Source organism: Pseudophryne corroboree, unplaced genomic scaffold, assembly GCF_028390025.1.
Source record: "Pseudophryne corroboree isolate aPseCor3 unplaced genomic scaffold, aPseCor3.hap2 scaffold_1497, whole genome shotgun sequence".
NCBI classification, from domain to species: domain Eukaryota; kingdom Metazoa; phylum Chordata; class Amphibia; order Anura; family Myobatrachidae; genus Pseudophryne; species Pseudophryne corroboree.
The window spans coordinates 65402-80873 of NW_026968128.1; the positions used below are offsets into that span (position 1 = coordinate 65402).

Genomic DNA, 15472 nt, shown 5'->3' on the forward strand with positions numbered 1-15472 from the left:
TCTGATGTAATCAGAGTTAGATTTGATTCAGTGATTTTATAAAAACAGCTAGGAAGCACAATTTAGCAGTGGGTTGCAGAGAAAAAAAATATGCTGGCAGAAAAATCCAATTGAGTGATTAAACAGCTCTTTATTTTCTGGCTTTATTTTTATGCTAACAAATTTGTTCTCTGAAAAGTGTCCACAAAGCCAAGTCTCTGATTAACACCTTTGTAAGGATGGTTTTTCACCTATTACTAAATTAAACTTGCTTCATTGGAAAGGCAGCAAGATGCATCCTCATTTCAATGTCTACTGAAATAATACAGGTTGACACCAGGAAACATTAACGCCACTGCATCCTTGCTGCTTTCTCATGTGGAAGTCTGTTTAATGTGAAAACAAGGTGATATCTAATTAGCACACAGGTAAGGAATTAAGAAAATCTTTATTTAAGGGTGAAGATGTTTCTCACAAAATCGTTGCACCAATGCATCATTGAAATTCAAGCTGGAAAGATGATTTTAATATATCACTTGTACATTTTGTATTGCTCTTCTGGTGACAATGTAGTTTGTTTTTGTCAATTACCATTTTAATAATAGGGTAAAGAAAATTAAGTGGATTTTTGAAAGAAAACAATACTGTCAATATACTATTAAAACAAATTAAAATGGTAAAAGTTATTGTACTTTAAGTAAAAATAAAAGAGCCAAAATATCAATCCCAGTTTTGGATTACTTTAATTAACAAACAAAAAAATGCATATAGCAGAGGATAGTTTCAATCTGCCTACCTCTGGGTTATGGGCCCAGCATTCTTCCATTGCTGTACTCTGCTGCACATGTAAGTGCAAGAGATCCTGAAGCACTCACTCATCATGGGAAAGTACCAATGTGTTTCTTCGTTGGTTGATAGAAGAAACATCTTACAAAAACTCTCCAGATTATTGACTTTTTAAAGTTTTGCTAGGAAACGTTTTAGATGAATGCTTATTAGCCTTTGTCAGTATGGACTTTTGCAAAGTGTCTCTGTGGCGCAATCAGTTAGTATGTATGGCTATTAACCAAAAGGTTGGTGGTTCAATCCCACCCAGGGACCTAACTGACCTTGTTATCAGATTTTGGTGATCTTTAAGTAGACAAGTCAAATTTCATACCCCCTGTTATGGTGTAGGGTACCTGGCCTTCTCTGATGTAATCAGAGTTAGATTTGATTCAGTGATTTTATAAAAACATCTAGGAAGCACAATTTAGCAGTGGGTTGCAGAGAAAAAGAAATATGCTGGCAAAAAAATCAAATTGCGTGATTAAACAGCTCTTCATTTTCTGGCTTTATTTTTATGCTAACAAATTTGTTCTCTGAAAAGTGTCCACAAAGCCAAGTCTCTGATTAACACCTTTGTAGGGATGGTTTTTCACCTATTACTAAATTAAACTTGCTTCATTGGAAAGGCAGAGAGATGCATCCTCATTTCAATGTCTACTGAAATAATACAGGTTGACACCAGGAAACATTAACGCCACTGCATCCTTGCTGCTTTCTCATGTGGAAGTCTGTTTAATGTGAAAACAAGGTGATATCTAATTAGCACACAGGTAAGGAATTAAGAAAATCTTTATTTAAGGGTGAAGATGTTTCTCACAAAATTGTTGCCCCAATGCATCATTGAAATTCAAGCTGGAAAGATGATTTTAATATATCACTTGTACATTTTGTATTGCTCTTCTGGTGACAATGTAGTTTTTTTTGTCAATTACCATTTTAATAATAGGGTAAAGAAAATTAAGTGGATTTTTGAAAGAAAACTATACTGTCAATATACTATTAAAACAAATTAAAATGGTAAAAGTTATTGTACTTTAAGTAAAAATAAAAGAGCAAAAATATCAATCCCAGTTTTGATTACTTAAATTAACAAAAAAAATGCATATAGCAAAGGATAGTTTCAATCTGCCTACCTCTGGGTTATGGGTCCAGCATGCTTCCAGTGCAGTACTCTGCTGCACATGTAAGTGCAAGAGATCCTGAAGCACTCACTCATCATGGGAAAGTACCAATGTGTTTATTCATTGGTTGATGGAAGAAACATCTTACAAAAACTCTCCAGATTATTGATTTTTTAATGTTTTTCTAGGAAACGTTCTAGATGTATGCTTATTAGCCTTTGTCACTTGTACATTTTGTATTGCTCTTCTGGTGACAATGTAGTTTGTTTTTGTCAATTACCATTTTAATAATAGGGTAAAGAAAATTAAGTGGATTTTTGAAAGAAAACAATACTGTCAATATACTATTAAAACAAATTAAAATGGTAAAAGTTATTGTACTTTAAGTAAAAATAAAAGAGTCAAAATATCAATCCCAGTTTTGGATTACTTTAATTAACAAAAAAAAATGCATATAGCAGAGGATAGTTTCAATCTGCCTACCGCTGGGTTATGGGCACAGCATGCTTCCATTGCTGTACTCTGCTGCACATGTAAGTGCAAGAGATCCTGAAGCACTCACTCATCATGGGAAAGTACCAATGTGTTTCTTCGTTGGTTGATGGAAGAAACATCTTACAAAAACTCTCCAGATTATTGACTTTTTAAAGTTTTTCTAGGAAACGTTTTAGATGAATGCTTATTAGCCTTTGTCAGTATTTACTTCTGCAAAGTGTCTCTGTGGCGCAATCAGTTAGTGTGTACGGCTACTAACCAAAATGTTGGTGGTTCAATCACACCCAGGGACGTAATTGACCTTGTGATCAGATTTTGGTGATCTTTAAGTAGACAAGTCAAAATTTCAAACCCCCTGTTATGGTGTAGGGTACCTGGCCTTCTCTGATGTAATCAGAGTTAGATTTGATTCAGTGATTTTATAAAAACAGCTAGGAAGCACAATTTAGCAGTGGGTTGCAGAGAAAAAGAAATATGCTGGCAAAAAAATCCAATTGAGTGATTAAACAGCTCTTCATTTTCTGGCTTTATTTTTATGCTAACAAATTTGTTCTCTGAAAAGTGTCCACAAAGCCAAGTCTCTGATTAACACCTTTGTAGGGATGGTTTTTCACCTATTACTAAATTAAACTTGCTTCATTGGAAAGGCAGCAAGATGCATCCTCATTTCAATGTCTACTGAAATAATACAGGTTGACACCAGGAAACATTAACGCCACTGCATCCTTGCTGCTTTCTCATGTGGAAGTCTGTTTAATGTGAAAACAAGGTGATATCTAATTAGCACACAAGTAAGGAATTAAGAAAATCTTTATTTAAGGGTGAAGATGTTTCTCACAAAATCGTTGCCCCAATGCATCATTGAAATTCAAGCTGGAAAGATGATTTTAATATATCACTTGTACATTTTGTATTGCTCTTCTGGTGACAATGTAGTTTGTTTTTGTCAATTAACCATTTTAATAATAGGGTAAAGAAAATTAAGTGGATTTTTGAAAGAAAACAATACTGTCAATATACTATTAAAACAAATTAAAATGGTAAAAGTTATTGTACTTTAAGTAAAAATAAAAGAGCCAAAATATCAATCCCAGTTTTGGATTACTTTAATTAACAAAAAAAAATGCATATAGTAGAGGATAGTTTCAATCTGCCTACCTCTGGGTTATGGGCCCAGCATGCTTCCATTGCTGTACTCTGCTGCACATGTAAGTGCAAGAGATCCTGAAGCACTCACTCATCATGGGAAAGTACCAATGTGTTTCTTCGTTGGTTGATGGAAGAAACATCTTACAAAAACTCTCCAGATTATTGACTTTTTAAAGTTTTTCTAGGAAACGTTTTAGATGAATGCTTATTAGCCTTTGTCAGTATTTACTTCTGCAAAGTGTCTCTGTGGCGCAATCAGTTAGTGTGTATGGCTACTAACCAAAAGGTTAGTGGTTCAATCACACCCAGGGACGTAATTGACCTTGTGATCAGATTTTGGTGATCTTTAAGTAGACAAGTCAAAATTTCAAACCCCCTGTTATGGTGTAGGGTACCTGGCCTTCTCTGATGTAATCAGAGTTAGATTTGATTCAGTGATTTTATAAAAACAGCTAGGAAGCACAATTTAGCAGTGGGTTGCAGAGAAAAAGAAATATGCTGGCAAAAAAATCCAATTGAGTGATTAAACAGCTCTTCATTTTCTGGCTTTATTTTTATGCTAACAAATTTGTTCTCTGAAAAGTGTCCACAAAGCCAAGTCTCTGATTAACACCTTTGTAGGGATGGTTTTTCACCTATTACTAAATTAAACTTGCTTCATTGGAAAGGCAGCAAGATGCATCCTCATTTCAATGTCTACTGAAATAATACAGGTTGACACCAGGAAACATTAACGCCACTGCATCCTTGCTGCTTTCTCATGTGGAAGTCTGTTTAATGTGAAAACAAGGTGATATCTAATTAGCACACAGGTAAGGAATTAAGAAAATCTTTATTTAAGGGTGAAGATGTTTCTCATAAAATCGTTGCCCCAATGCATCATTGAAATTCAAGCTGGAAAGATGATTTTAATATATCACTTGTACATTTTGTATTGCTCTTCTGGCAGTTGTTGTCCCCAGATGAGAGTTCCCTTGTGCTGCCTCAGTTGAATCTCCTTTACTTGACAGAGATGTGCCTGAGCAGCGGCCCTCCCCAGCCCTATCCCAAATCATACTTATTTTGCATAGGAGATACCATGGTCATGAAGATTGTTCTCCCAGGGTGAGATTCATTCATTGCATTCTGGGTATGCTGACCCCTGTGATTTCCCCAAATGTGGGAAACTCAACTGCATTATTTGTGGTAGTGGGGGACTGTGTTTGTGCTTTCTTCTGGTCAACTCTGGTAAAAATCAGATTTCTTTGTCTCAGATCTTTCTCTAGCCTTGTTCCTCTTTCGAGAGTTCCCTTGTGCTGCCTCAGTTGGATCTCCTTCACTTGACAGGGGGGTACCCGAGCAGCGACCCTTCGCAGCTCTAGCCCAACTCCTACTTACCTGCCAGGTGAGATACTATGATCATGCAGGTGCTTCTCCCAGGGCAAGGCTCACCCATTGCACTCTGGGTGTGCTGCCCCTGTGATTTCCCCAAATGAGGGAAACTTGACTGCATAATTTGTGTTTCCCCTGGTCGGCTCTCATATAATTCAGATCTCTTTGTCTCAGGTCTCTCTCCAGCCTAGTTTGCTGTCTGTTTCCACTTCTCTTTTCTTGAGCCGCTCCCTTCTATGCCCTTGCGCACTATCCTGACTTCTCCCGTCTGCTTACTTTGTGCCTTCCAACACACAATGCAAACTACAGGTAGTGCTGCAGGGCCCACACCCTTTTACTTGCCTCACAGAGCAGCTCTGGAGCTGTTACAGTGCCCAGCTGCTGCAAGAAATCAGCTTGAATGCTTCAGGGGCTGGGGCATTGCCAACATGAGCCCCACACCGAAGGAGGGTGGGGGTGTTTAATGCGAACTAAGGGTCACCCAAGCGCCGCAAAAGGCCGCCATGCCCTGCACGCCCCTTTTCTCTTTTCATATGCAGACGAGGGTTGAAGCCAACTTTGACCCACTGCTTGGATGGCATTACCATATGCAAATCCATCTGCTGCAGGCCTTCCCCCAGGAATGCTTGCACTAGTTGTTGCATTTGGTTTGTTGTTTGGGGGTGCTTCAGTATTAGGCAGCCTTCTGCCCTCCCATGTTCATCTGAAAATATGTGTTCTCCCTGCAGTTGTTGTCCCCAGATGAGAGTTCCCTTGTGCTGCCTCAGTTGAATCTCCTTTACTTGACAGAGATGTGCCTGAGCAGCGGCCCTCCCCAGCCCTATCCCAAATCATACTTATTTTGCATAGGAGATACCATGGTCATGAAGATTGTTCTCCCAGGGTGAGGTTCATTCATTGCATTCTGGGTATGCTGACTCCTATGATTTCCCCAAATGTGGGAAACTCAACTGCATTATTTGTGGTAGTGGGGGACTATGTTTGTGCTTTCCTCTGGTCAGCTCTGGTAAAAGTCAGATTTATTTGTCTCAGATCTTCCTCTAGCCTTGTTCTTCTTTCGAGAGTTCCCTTGTGCTGCCTCAGTTGGATCTCCTTCACTTGACAGGGGGGTGCCCGAGCATCGACCCTCCCCAGCTCAAGCCCAACTCCTACTTACCTGCCAGGTGAGATACTATGATCATGAAGGTGCTTCTCCCAGGGCAAGGCTCACCCATTGCACTCTGGGTGTGCTGCTCCTGTGATTTCCCCAAATGTGGGAAACTTGACTGCATAATTTGTGTTTCCCCTGGTCAGCTCTCGTATAATTCAGATCTGTTTGTCTCAGGTCTCTCTCCAGCCTAGTTTGCTGTCTGTTTCAACTTCTCTTTTCTTGAGCCGCTCCCTTCTATGCCCTTGCGCACTATCTTGACTTCTCCCATCTGCTTACTTTGTGCCTTCCAACGCACAATGCGAACTACAGGTAGTGCTGCAGGGCCCACACCCTTTTACTTGCCTTACAGAGCAGCTCTGGAGCTATTACAGTGCCCAGCTGCTGCAAGTAATCAGCTTGAATGCTTCAGGGGCTGGGGCATAGCCAACAAGAGCCCCACACCGAAGTAGGGTGGAGGTGTTTAATGCGAACTAGGGGTCATCCAAGCGCCGCAAAAGGCCGCCATGCCCTGCACGCCCCTTTTCTCTTTTCATATGCAGACGAGGGTTGAAGCCAACTTTGACCCACTGCTTGGATGACATCACCATATGCAAATCCATCTGCTGCAGGCCTTCCCCCAGGAATGCTTGTACTAGTTATTGCATTTGGTTTGTTGTTTGGGGGTGCTTCAGTATTAGGCAGCCTTCTGCCCTCCCATGTTCATCTGAAAATATGTGTTCTCCCTGCAGTTGTTGTCCCCAGATGAGAGTTCCCTTGTGCTGCCTCAGTTGAATCTCCTTTACTTGACAGAGATGTGCCTGAGCAGCGGCCCTCCCCAGCCCTATCCCAAATCATACTTATTTTGCATAGGAGATACCATGGTCATGAAGATTGTTCTCCCAGGGTGAGGTTCATTCATTGCATTCTGGGTATGCTGACCCCTATGATTTCCCCAAATGTGGGAAACTCGACTGCATTATTTGTGGTAGTGGGGGACTGTGTTTGTGCTTTCCTCTGGTCAGCTCTGGTAAAAGCCAGATTTCTGTGTCTCAGATCTTCCTCTAGCCTTGTTCTTCTTTCGAGAGTTCTCTTGTGCTGCCTCAGTTGGATCTCCTTCACTTGACAGGGGGGTGCCCAAGCAGCGACCCTCCTCAGCTCTTGCCCAACTCCTACTTACCTGCCAGGTGAGATACTATGATCATGAAGGTGCTTCTCCCAGGGCAAGGCTCACCCATTGCACTCTGTGTGTGCTGCTCCAGCGATTTCCCCAAATGTGGGAAACTCGACTGCATAATTTGTGTTTCCCCTGGTCGGCTCTCATATAATTCAGATCTCTTTGTCTCAGGTCTCTCTCCAGCCTAGTTTGCTGTCTGTTTCCACTTCTCTTTTCTTGAGCCGCTCCCTTCTATGCCCTTGCGCACTATCTTGACTTCTCCCGTCTGCTTACTTTGTGCCTTCCAACGCACAATGCGAACTACAGGTAGTGCTGCAGGGCCCACACCCTTTTAGTTGCCTTACAGAGCAGCTCTGGAGCTGTTACAGTGCCCAGCTGCTGCAAGAAATCAGCTTGAATGTTCTTCGTTGATTGATGGAAGAAACATCTTACAAAAACTCTCCAGATTATTGACTTTTTAAAGTTTTTCTAGGAAACGTTCTAGATGAATGCTTATTAGCGTTTGTCAGAATGTACGTTTGCGAAGTGTCACTGTGGCGCAATCAGTTAGCGTGTTCGGTTATTATCCAAAAGGTTGGTGGTTCAATCCCACCCAGGGACGTAATTTACCTTGTTATCTGATTTTGGTGATATTAAAGTAGACAAGTCAAAATTTCAAACCCCCTCTTATTGTGTAGGGTACCTGGCCTTCTCTGATGTAATCAGAGTTAGATTTGATTCAGTGATTTTATAAAAAACAGCTAGGAAGCACAATTTAGCAGTGGGTTGCAGAGAAAAAAAATATGCTGGCAGTAAAAATCCAATTGAGTGATTAAACAGCTCTTCATTTTCTGGCTTTATTTTTATGCTAACAAATTTGTTCTCTGAAAAGTGTCCACAAAGCCAAGTCTCTGATTAACACCTTTGTAAGGATGGTTTTTCACCTATTACTAAATTAAACTTGCTTCATTGGAAAGGCAGCAAGATGCATCCTCATTTCAATGTCTACTGAAATAATACAGGTTGACACCAGGAAACATTAACGCCACTGCATCCTTGCTGCTTTCTCATGTGGAAGTCTGTTTAATGTGAAAACAAGGTGATATCTAATTAGCACACAGGTAAGGAATTACGAAAATCTTTATTTAAGGGTGAAGATGTTTCTCACAAAATTGTTGCCCCAATGCATCATTGAAATTCAAGCTGGAAAGATGATTTTAATATATCACTTGTACATTTTGTATTGCTCTTCTGGTGACAATGTAGTTTTTTTTGTCAATTACCATTTTAATAACAGGGTAAAGAAAATTAAGTGGATTTTTGAAAGAAAACTATACTGTCAATATACTATTAAAACAAATTAAAATGGTAAAAGTTATTGTACTTTAAGTAAAAATAAAAGAGCAAAAATATCAATCCCAGTTTTGATTACTTAAATTAAAAAAAAAATGCATATAGCAAAGGATAGTTTCAATCTGCCTACCTCTGGGTTATGGGTCCAGCATGCTTCCATTGCAGTACTCTGCTGCCCATGTAAGTGCAAGAGATCCTGAAGCACTCACTCATCATGGGAAAGTACCAATGTGTTTATTCGTTGGTTGATGGAAGAAACATCTTACAAAAACTCTCCAGATTATTGATTTTTTAATGTTTTTCTAGGAAACGTTCTAGATGTATGCTTATTAGCCTTTGTCAGTATGTACTTTTTGCAAAGTGTCTCTGTGGCGCAATCGGTTAGTGTGTTTGGCTATTAACCAAAAGGTTGGTGGTTCAACCCCACCCAGGGACGTAATTATCCTTGTGATCAGATTTTGGTGATATTTAAGTAGACAAATCAAAATTTCAAACCTCCTCTTATGGTGTAGGGTACATGGCCTTCTCTGATGTAATCAGAGTTAGATTTGATTCAGTGATTTTATAAAAAACAGCTAGGAAGCACAATCTAGCAGTGGGTTGCAGAGAAAAAAAATATGCTGGCAGAAAAATCCAATCGAGTGATTAAACAGCTCTTCATTTTCTGGCTTTATTTTTATGCTAACAAATTTGTTCTCTGAAAAGTGTCCACAAAGCCAAGTCTCTGATTAACACCTTTGTAAGGATGGTTTTTCACCTATTACTAAATTAAACTTGCTTCATTGGAAAGGCAGCAAGATGCATCCTCATTTTAATGTCTACTGAAATAATACAAGTTGACACCAGGAAACATTAACGCCACTGCATCCTTGCTGCTTTCTCATGTGGAAGTCTGTTTAATGTGAAAACAAGGTGATATCTAATTAGCACACAGGTAAGGAATTACGAAAATCTTTATTTAAGGGTTAAGATGTTTCTCACAAAATTGTTGACCCAATGCATCATTGAAATTCAAGCTGGAAAGATGATTTTAATATATCACTTGTACATTTTGTATTGCTCTTCTGGTGACAATGTAGTTTGTTTTTGTCAATTACCATTTTAATAATAGGGTAAAGAAAATGAAGTGGATTTTTGAAAGAAAACAATACTGTCAATATACTATTAAAACAAATTAAAATGGTAAAAGTTATTGTACTTTAAGTAAAAATAAAAGAGACAAAATATCAATCCCAGTTTTGGATTACTTTAATTAACAAAAAAAAATGCATATAGCAGAGGATAGTTTCAAAATTTCAAACCCCCTGTTATGGTGTAGGGTACCTGGCCTTCTCTGATGTAATCAGAGTTAGATTTGATTCAGTGATTTTATAAAAACAGCTAGGAAGCACAATTTAGCAGTGGGTTGCAGAGAAAAAAAATATGCTGGCAGAAAAATCCAATTGAGTGATTAAACAGCTCTTTATTTTCTGGCTTTATTTTTATGCTAACAAATTTGTTCTCTGAAAAGTGTCCACAAAGCCAAGTCTCTGATTAACACCTTTGTAAGGATGGTTTTTCACCTATTACTAAATTAAACTTGCTTCATTGGAAAGGCAGCAAGATGCATCCTCATTTCAATGTCTACTGAAATAATACAGGTTGACACCAGGAAACATTAACGCCACTGCATCCTTGCTGCTTTCTCATGTGGAAGTCTGTTTAATGTGAAAACAAGGTGATATCTAATTAGCACACAGGTAAGGAATTAAGAAAATCTTTATTTAAGGGTGAAGATGTTTCTCACAAAATCGTTGCCCCAATGCATCATTGAAATTCAAGCTGGAAAGATGATTTTAATATATCACTTGTACATTTTGTATTGCTCTTCTGGTGACAATGTAGTTTGTTTTTGTCAATTACCATTTTAATAATAGGGTAAAGAAAATGAAGTGGATTTTTGAAAGAAAACAATACTGTCAATATACTATTAAAACAAATTAAAATGGTAAAAGTTATTGTACTTTAAGTAAAAATAAAAGAGCCAAAATATCAATCCCAGTTTTGGATTACTTTAATTAACAAACAAAAAAATGCATATAGCAGAGGATAGTTTCAATCTGCCTACCTCTGGGTTATGAGCCCAGCATTCTTCCATTGCTGTACTCTGCTGCACATGTAAGTGCAAGAGATCCTGAAGCACTCACTCATCATGGGAAAGTACCAATGTGTTTCTTCGTTGGTTGATAGAAGAAACATCTTACAAAAACTCTCCAGATTATTGACTTTTTTAAGTTTTTCTAGGAAACGTTTTAGATTAATGCTTATTAGCATTTGTCAGTATGTACTTTTGCAAAGTGTCTCTGTGGTGCAATCAGTTAGTGTGTACGGCTATTAACCAAAAGGTTGGTGGTTCAATCCCACCCAGGGACGTAATTGACCTTGTTATCAGATTTTGGTGATCTTTAAGTAGACAAGTCAAATTTCATACCCCCTGTTATGGTGTAGGGTACCTGGCCTTCTCTGATGTAATCAGAGTTAGATTTGATTCAGTGATTTTATAAAAACATCTAGGAAGCACAATTTAGCAGTGGGTTGCAGAGAAAAAGAAATATGCTGGCAAAAAAATCAAATTGCGTGATTAAACAGCTCTTCATTTTCTGGCTTTATTTTTATGCTAACAAATTTGTTCTCTGAAAAGTGTCCACAAAGCCAAGTCTCTGATTAACACCTTTGTAGGGATGGTTTTTCACCTATTACTAAATTAAACTTGCTTCATTGGAAAGGCAGCAAGATGTATCCTCATTTCAATGTCTACTGAAATAATACAGGTTGACACCAGGAAACATTAACGCCACTGCATCCTTGCTGCTTTCTCATGTGGAAGTCTGTTTAATGTGAAAACAAGGTGATATCTAATTAGCACACAGGTAAGGAATTAAGAAAATCTTTATTTAAGGGTGAAGATGTTTCTCACAAAATTATTGACCCAATGCATCATTGAAATTCAAGCTGGAAAGATGATTTTAATATATCACTTGTACATTTTGTATTGCTCTTCTGGTGACAATGTAGTTTGTTTTTGTCAATTACCATTTTAATAATAGGGTAAAGAAAATGAAGTGGATTTTTGAAAGAAAACAATACTGTCAATATACTATTAAAACAAATTAAAATGGTAAAAGTTATTGTACTTTAAGTAAAAATAAAAGAGACAAAATATCAATCCCAGTTTTGGATTACTTTAATTAACAAAAAAAATGCATATAGCAGAGGATAGTTTCAATCTGCCTACCTCTGGGTTATGGGCCCAGCATGCTTCCATTGCAGTACTCTGCTGCACATGTAAGTGCAAGAGATCCTGAAGCACTCACTCATCATGGGAAAGTACCAATGTGTTTCTTCGTTGGTTGATGGAAGAAACATCTTACAAAAACTCTCCAGATTATTGACTTTTTAAAGTTTTTCTAGGAAACGTTTTAGATGAATGCTTATTAGCCTTTGTCAGTATAGACTTTTGCAAAGTGTCTCTGTGGCGCAATCAGTTAGTATGTACGGCTATTAACCAAAAGGTTGGTGGTTCAATCCCACCCAGGGACCTAATTGACCTTGTTATCAGATTTTGGTGATCTTTAAGTAGACAAGTCAAAATTTCAAACCCCCTGTTATGGTGTAGGGTACCTGGCCTTCTCTGATGTAATCAGAGTTAGATTTGATTCAGTGATTTTATAAAAACAGCTAGGAAGCACAATTTAGCAGTGGGTTGCAGAGAAAAAAAATATGCTGGCAGAAAAATCCAATTGAGTGATTAAACAGCTCTTTATTTTCTGGCTTTATTTTTATGCTAACAAATTTGTTCTCTGAAAAGTGTCCACAAAGCCAAGTCTCTGATTAACACCTTTGTAAGGATGGTTTTTCACCTATTACTAAATTAAACTTGCTTCATTGGAAAGGCAGCAAGATGCATCCTCATTTCAATGTCTACTGAAATAATACAGGTTGACACCAGGAAACATTAACGCCACTGCATCCTTGCTGCTTTCTCATGTGGAAGTCTGTTTAATGTGAAAACAAGGTGATATCTAATTAGCACACAGGTAAGGAATTACGAAAATCTTTATTTAAGGGTGAAGATGTTTCTCACAAAATCGTTGCCCCAATGCATCATTGAAATTCAAGCTGGAAAGATGATTTTAATATATCACTTGTACATTTTGTATTGCTCTTCTGGTGACAATGTAGTTTGTTTTTGTCAATTACCATTTTAATAATAGGGTAAAGAAAATGAAGTGGATTTTTGAAAGAAAACAATACTGTCAATATACTATTAAAACAAATTAAAATGGTAAAAGTTATTGTACTTTAAGTAAAAATAAAAGAGCCAAAATGTCAATCCCAGTTTTGGATTACTTTTATTAACAAAAAAAAATGCATATAGCAGAGGATAGTTTCAATCTGCCTACCTCTGGGTTATGGGCCCAGCATGCTTCCATTGCAGTACTCTGCTGCACATGTAAGTGCAAGAGATCCTGAAGCACTCACTCATCATGGGAAAGTACCAATGTGTTTCTTCGTTGGTTGATGGAAGAAACATCTTACAAAAACTCTCCAGATTATTGACTTTTTAAAGTTTTTCTAGGAAACGTTTTAGATGAATGCTTATTAGCCTTTGTCAGTATGAACTTTTGCAAAGTGTCTCTGTGGCGCAATCAGTTAGTATGTACGGCTATTAACCAAAAGGTTGGTGGTTCAATCCCACCCAGGGACCTAATTGACCTTGTTATCAGATTTTGGTGATCTTTAAGTAGACAAGTCAAAATTTCAAACCCCCTGTTATGGTGTAGGGTACCTGGCCTTCTCTGATGTAATCAGAGTTAGATTTGATTCAGTGATTTTATAAAAACAGCTAGGAAGCACAATTTAGCAGTGGGTTGCAGAGAAAAAAAATATGCTGGCAGAAAAATCCAATTGAGTGATTAAACAGCTCTTTATTTTCTGGCTTTATTTTTATGCTAACAAATTTGTTCTCTGAAAAGTGTCCACAAAGCCAAGTCTCTGATTAACACCATTGTAAGGATGGTTTTTCACCTATTACTAAATTAAACTTGCTTCATTGGAAAGGCAGCAAGATGCATCCTCATTTCAATGTCTACTGAAATAATACAGGTTGACACCAGGAAACATTAACGCCACTGCATCCTTGCTGCTTTCTCATGTGGAAGTCTGTTTAATGTGAAAACAAGGTGATATCTAATTAGCACACAGGTAAGGAATTAAGAAAATCTTTATTTAAGGGTGAAGATGTTTCTCACAAAATCGTTGCCCCAATGCATCATTGAAATTCAAGCTGGAAAGATGATTTTAATATATCACTTGTACATTTTGTATTGCTCTTCTGGTGACAATGTAGTTTGTTTTTGTCAATTACCATTTTAATAATAGGGTAAAGAAAATTAAGTGGATTTTTGAAAGAAAACAATACTGTCAATATACTATTAAAACAAATTAAAATGGTAAAAGTTATTGTACTTTAAGTAAAAATAAAAGAGCCAAAATATCAATCCCAGTTTTGGATTACTTTAATTAACAAACAAAAAAATGCATATAGCAGAGGATAGTTTCAATCTGCCTACCTCTGGGTTATGGGCCCAGCATTCTTCCATTGCTGTACTCTGCTGCACATGTAAGTGCAAGAGATCCTGAAGCACTCACTCATCATGGGAAAGTACCAATGTGTTTCTTCGTTGGTTGATAGAAGAAACATCTTACGAAAACTCTCCAGATTATTGACTTTTTTAAGTTTTTCTAGGAAACGTTTTAGATGAATGCTTATTAGCATTTGTCAGTATGTACTTTTGCAAAGTGTCTCTGTGGTGCAATCAGTTAGTGTGTACGGCTATTAACCAAAAGGTTGGTGGTTCAATCCCACCCAGGGACGTAATTGACCTTGTTATCAGATTTTGGTGATCTTTAAGTAAACAAGTCAAATTTCATACCCCCTGTTATGGTGTAGGGTACCTGGCCTTCTCTGATGTAATCAGAGTTAGATTTGATTCAGTGATTTTATAAAAACATCTAGGAAGCACAATTTAGCAGTGGGTTGCAGAGAAAAAGAAATATGCTGGCAAAAAAATCAAATTGCGTGATTAAACAGCTCTTCATTTTCTGGCTTTATTTTTATGCTAACAAATTTGTTCTCTGAAAAGTGTCCACAAAGCCAAGTCTCTGATTAACACCTTTGTAGGGATGGTTTTTCACCTATTACTAAATTAAACTTGCTTCATTGGAAAGGCAGCAAGATGTATCCTCATTTCAATGTCTACTGAAATAATACAGGTTGACACCAGGAAACATTAACGCCACTGCATCCTTGCTGCTTTCTCATGTGGAAGTCTGTTTAATGTGAAAACAAGGTGATATCTAATTAGCACACAGGTAAGGAATTAAGAAAATCTTTATTTAAGGGTGAAGATGTTTCTCACAAAATTATTGACCCAATGCATCATTGAAATTCAAGCTGGAAAGATAATTTTAATATATCACTTGTACATTTTGTATTGCTCTTCTGGTGACAATGTAGTTTGTTTTTGTCAATTACCATTTTAATAATAGGGTAAAGAAAATGAAGTGGATTTTTGAAAGAAAACAATACTGTCAATATACTATTAAAACAAATTAAAATGGTAAAAGTTATTGTACTTTAAGTAAAAATAAAAGAGACAAAATATCAATCCCAGTTTTGGATTACTTTAATTAACAAAAAAAATGCATATAGCAGAGGATAGTTTCAATCTGCCTACCTCTGGGTTATGGGCCCAGCATGCTTCCATTGCAGTACTCTGCTGCACATGTAAGTGCAAGAGATCCTGAAGCACTCACTCATCATGGGAAAGTACCAATGTGTTTCTTCGTTGG

The 15472-nt window shown here is 37.6% G+C and overlaps 5 non-coding genes and 2 pseudogenes across 5 annotated transcripts; all 7 read left to right on the plus strand.

Annotated features, from left to right (window-relative positions):
- Nucleotides 1-4625: 4625 nt before the first annotated feature.
- On the plus strand, nt 4626-4789 carry LOC134999283 (U1 spliceosomal RNA). The gene has a single exon (XR_010201412.1). It is a non-coding gene; the product is annotated as a U1 spliceosomal RNA (small nuclear RNA).
- A 152-nt stretch (nt 4790-4941) lies between these two features.
- On the plus strand, nt 4942-5083 carry LOC134999314 (U1 spliceosomal RNA; annotated as a pseudogene).
- Nucleotides 5084-5775: 692 nt separating this feature from the next.
- On the plus strand, nt 5776-5939 carry LOC134999290 (U1 spliceosomal RNA). The gene has a single exon (XR_010201419.1). It is a non-coding gene; the product is annotated as a U1 spliceosomal RNA (small nuclear RNA).
- Nucleotides 5940-6091: 152 nt separating this feature from the next.
- LOC134999305 (U1 spliceosomal RNA) lies at nt 6092-6254 on the plus strand. The gene has a single exon (XR_010201433.1). It is a non-coding gene; the product is annotated as a U1 spliceosomal RNA (small nuclear RNA).
- Nucleotides 6255-6925: 671 nt separating this feature from the next.
- On the plus strand, nt 6926-7089 carry LOC134999277 (U1 spliceosomal RNA). The gene has a single exon (XR_010201406.1). It is a non-coding gene; the product is annotated as a U1 spliceosomal RNA (small nuclear RNA).
- Nucleotides 7090-7241: 152 nt separating this feature from the next.
- LOC134999307 (U1 spliceosomal RNA) lies at nt 7242-7383 on the plus strand (annotated as a pseudogene).
- Nucleotides 7384-8940: 1557 nt separating this feature from the next.
- On the plus strand, nt 8941-9014 carry TRNAN-AUU (transfer RNA asparagine (anticodon AUU)). Its single transcript has one exon. It is a non-coding gene; the product is annotated as a tRNA-Asn (tRNA).
- The last annotated feature ends 6458 nt before the right edge of the window (nt 9015-15472 follow it).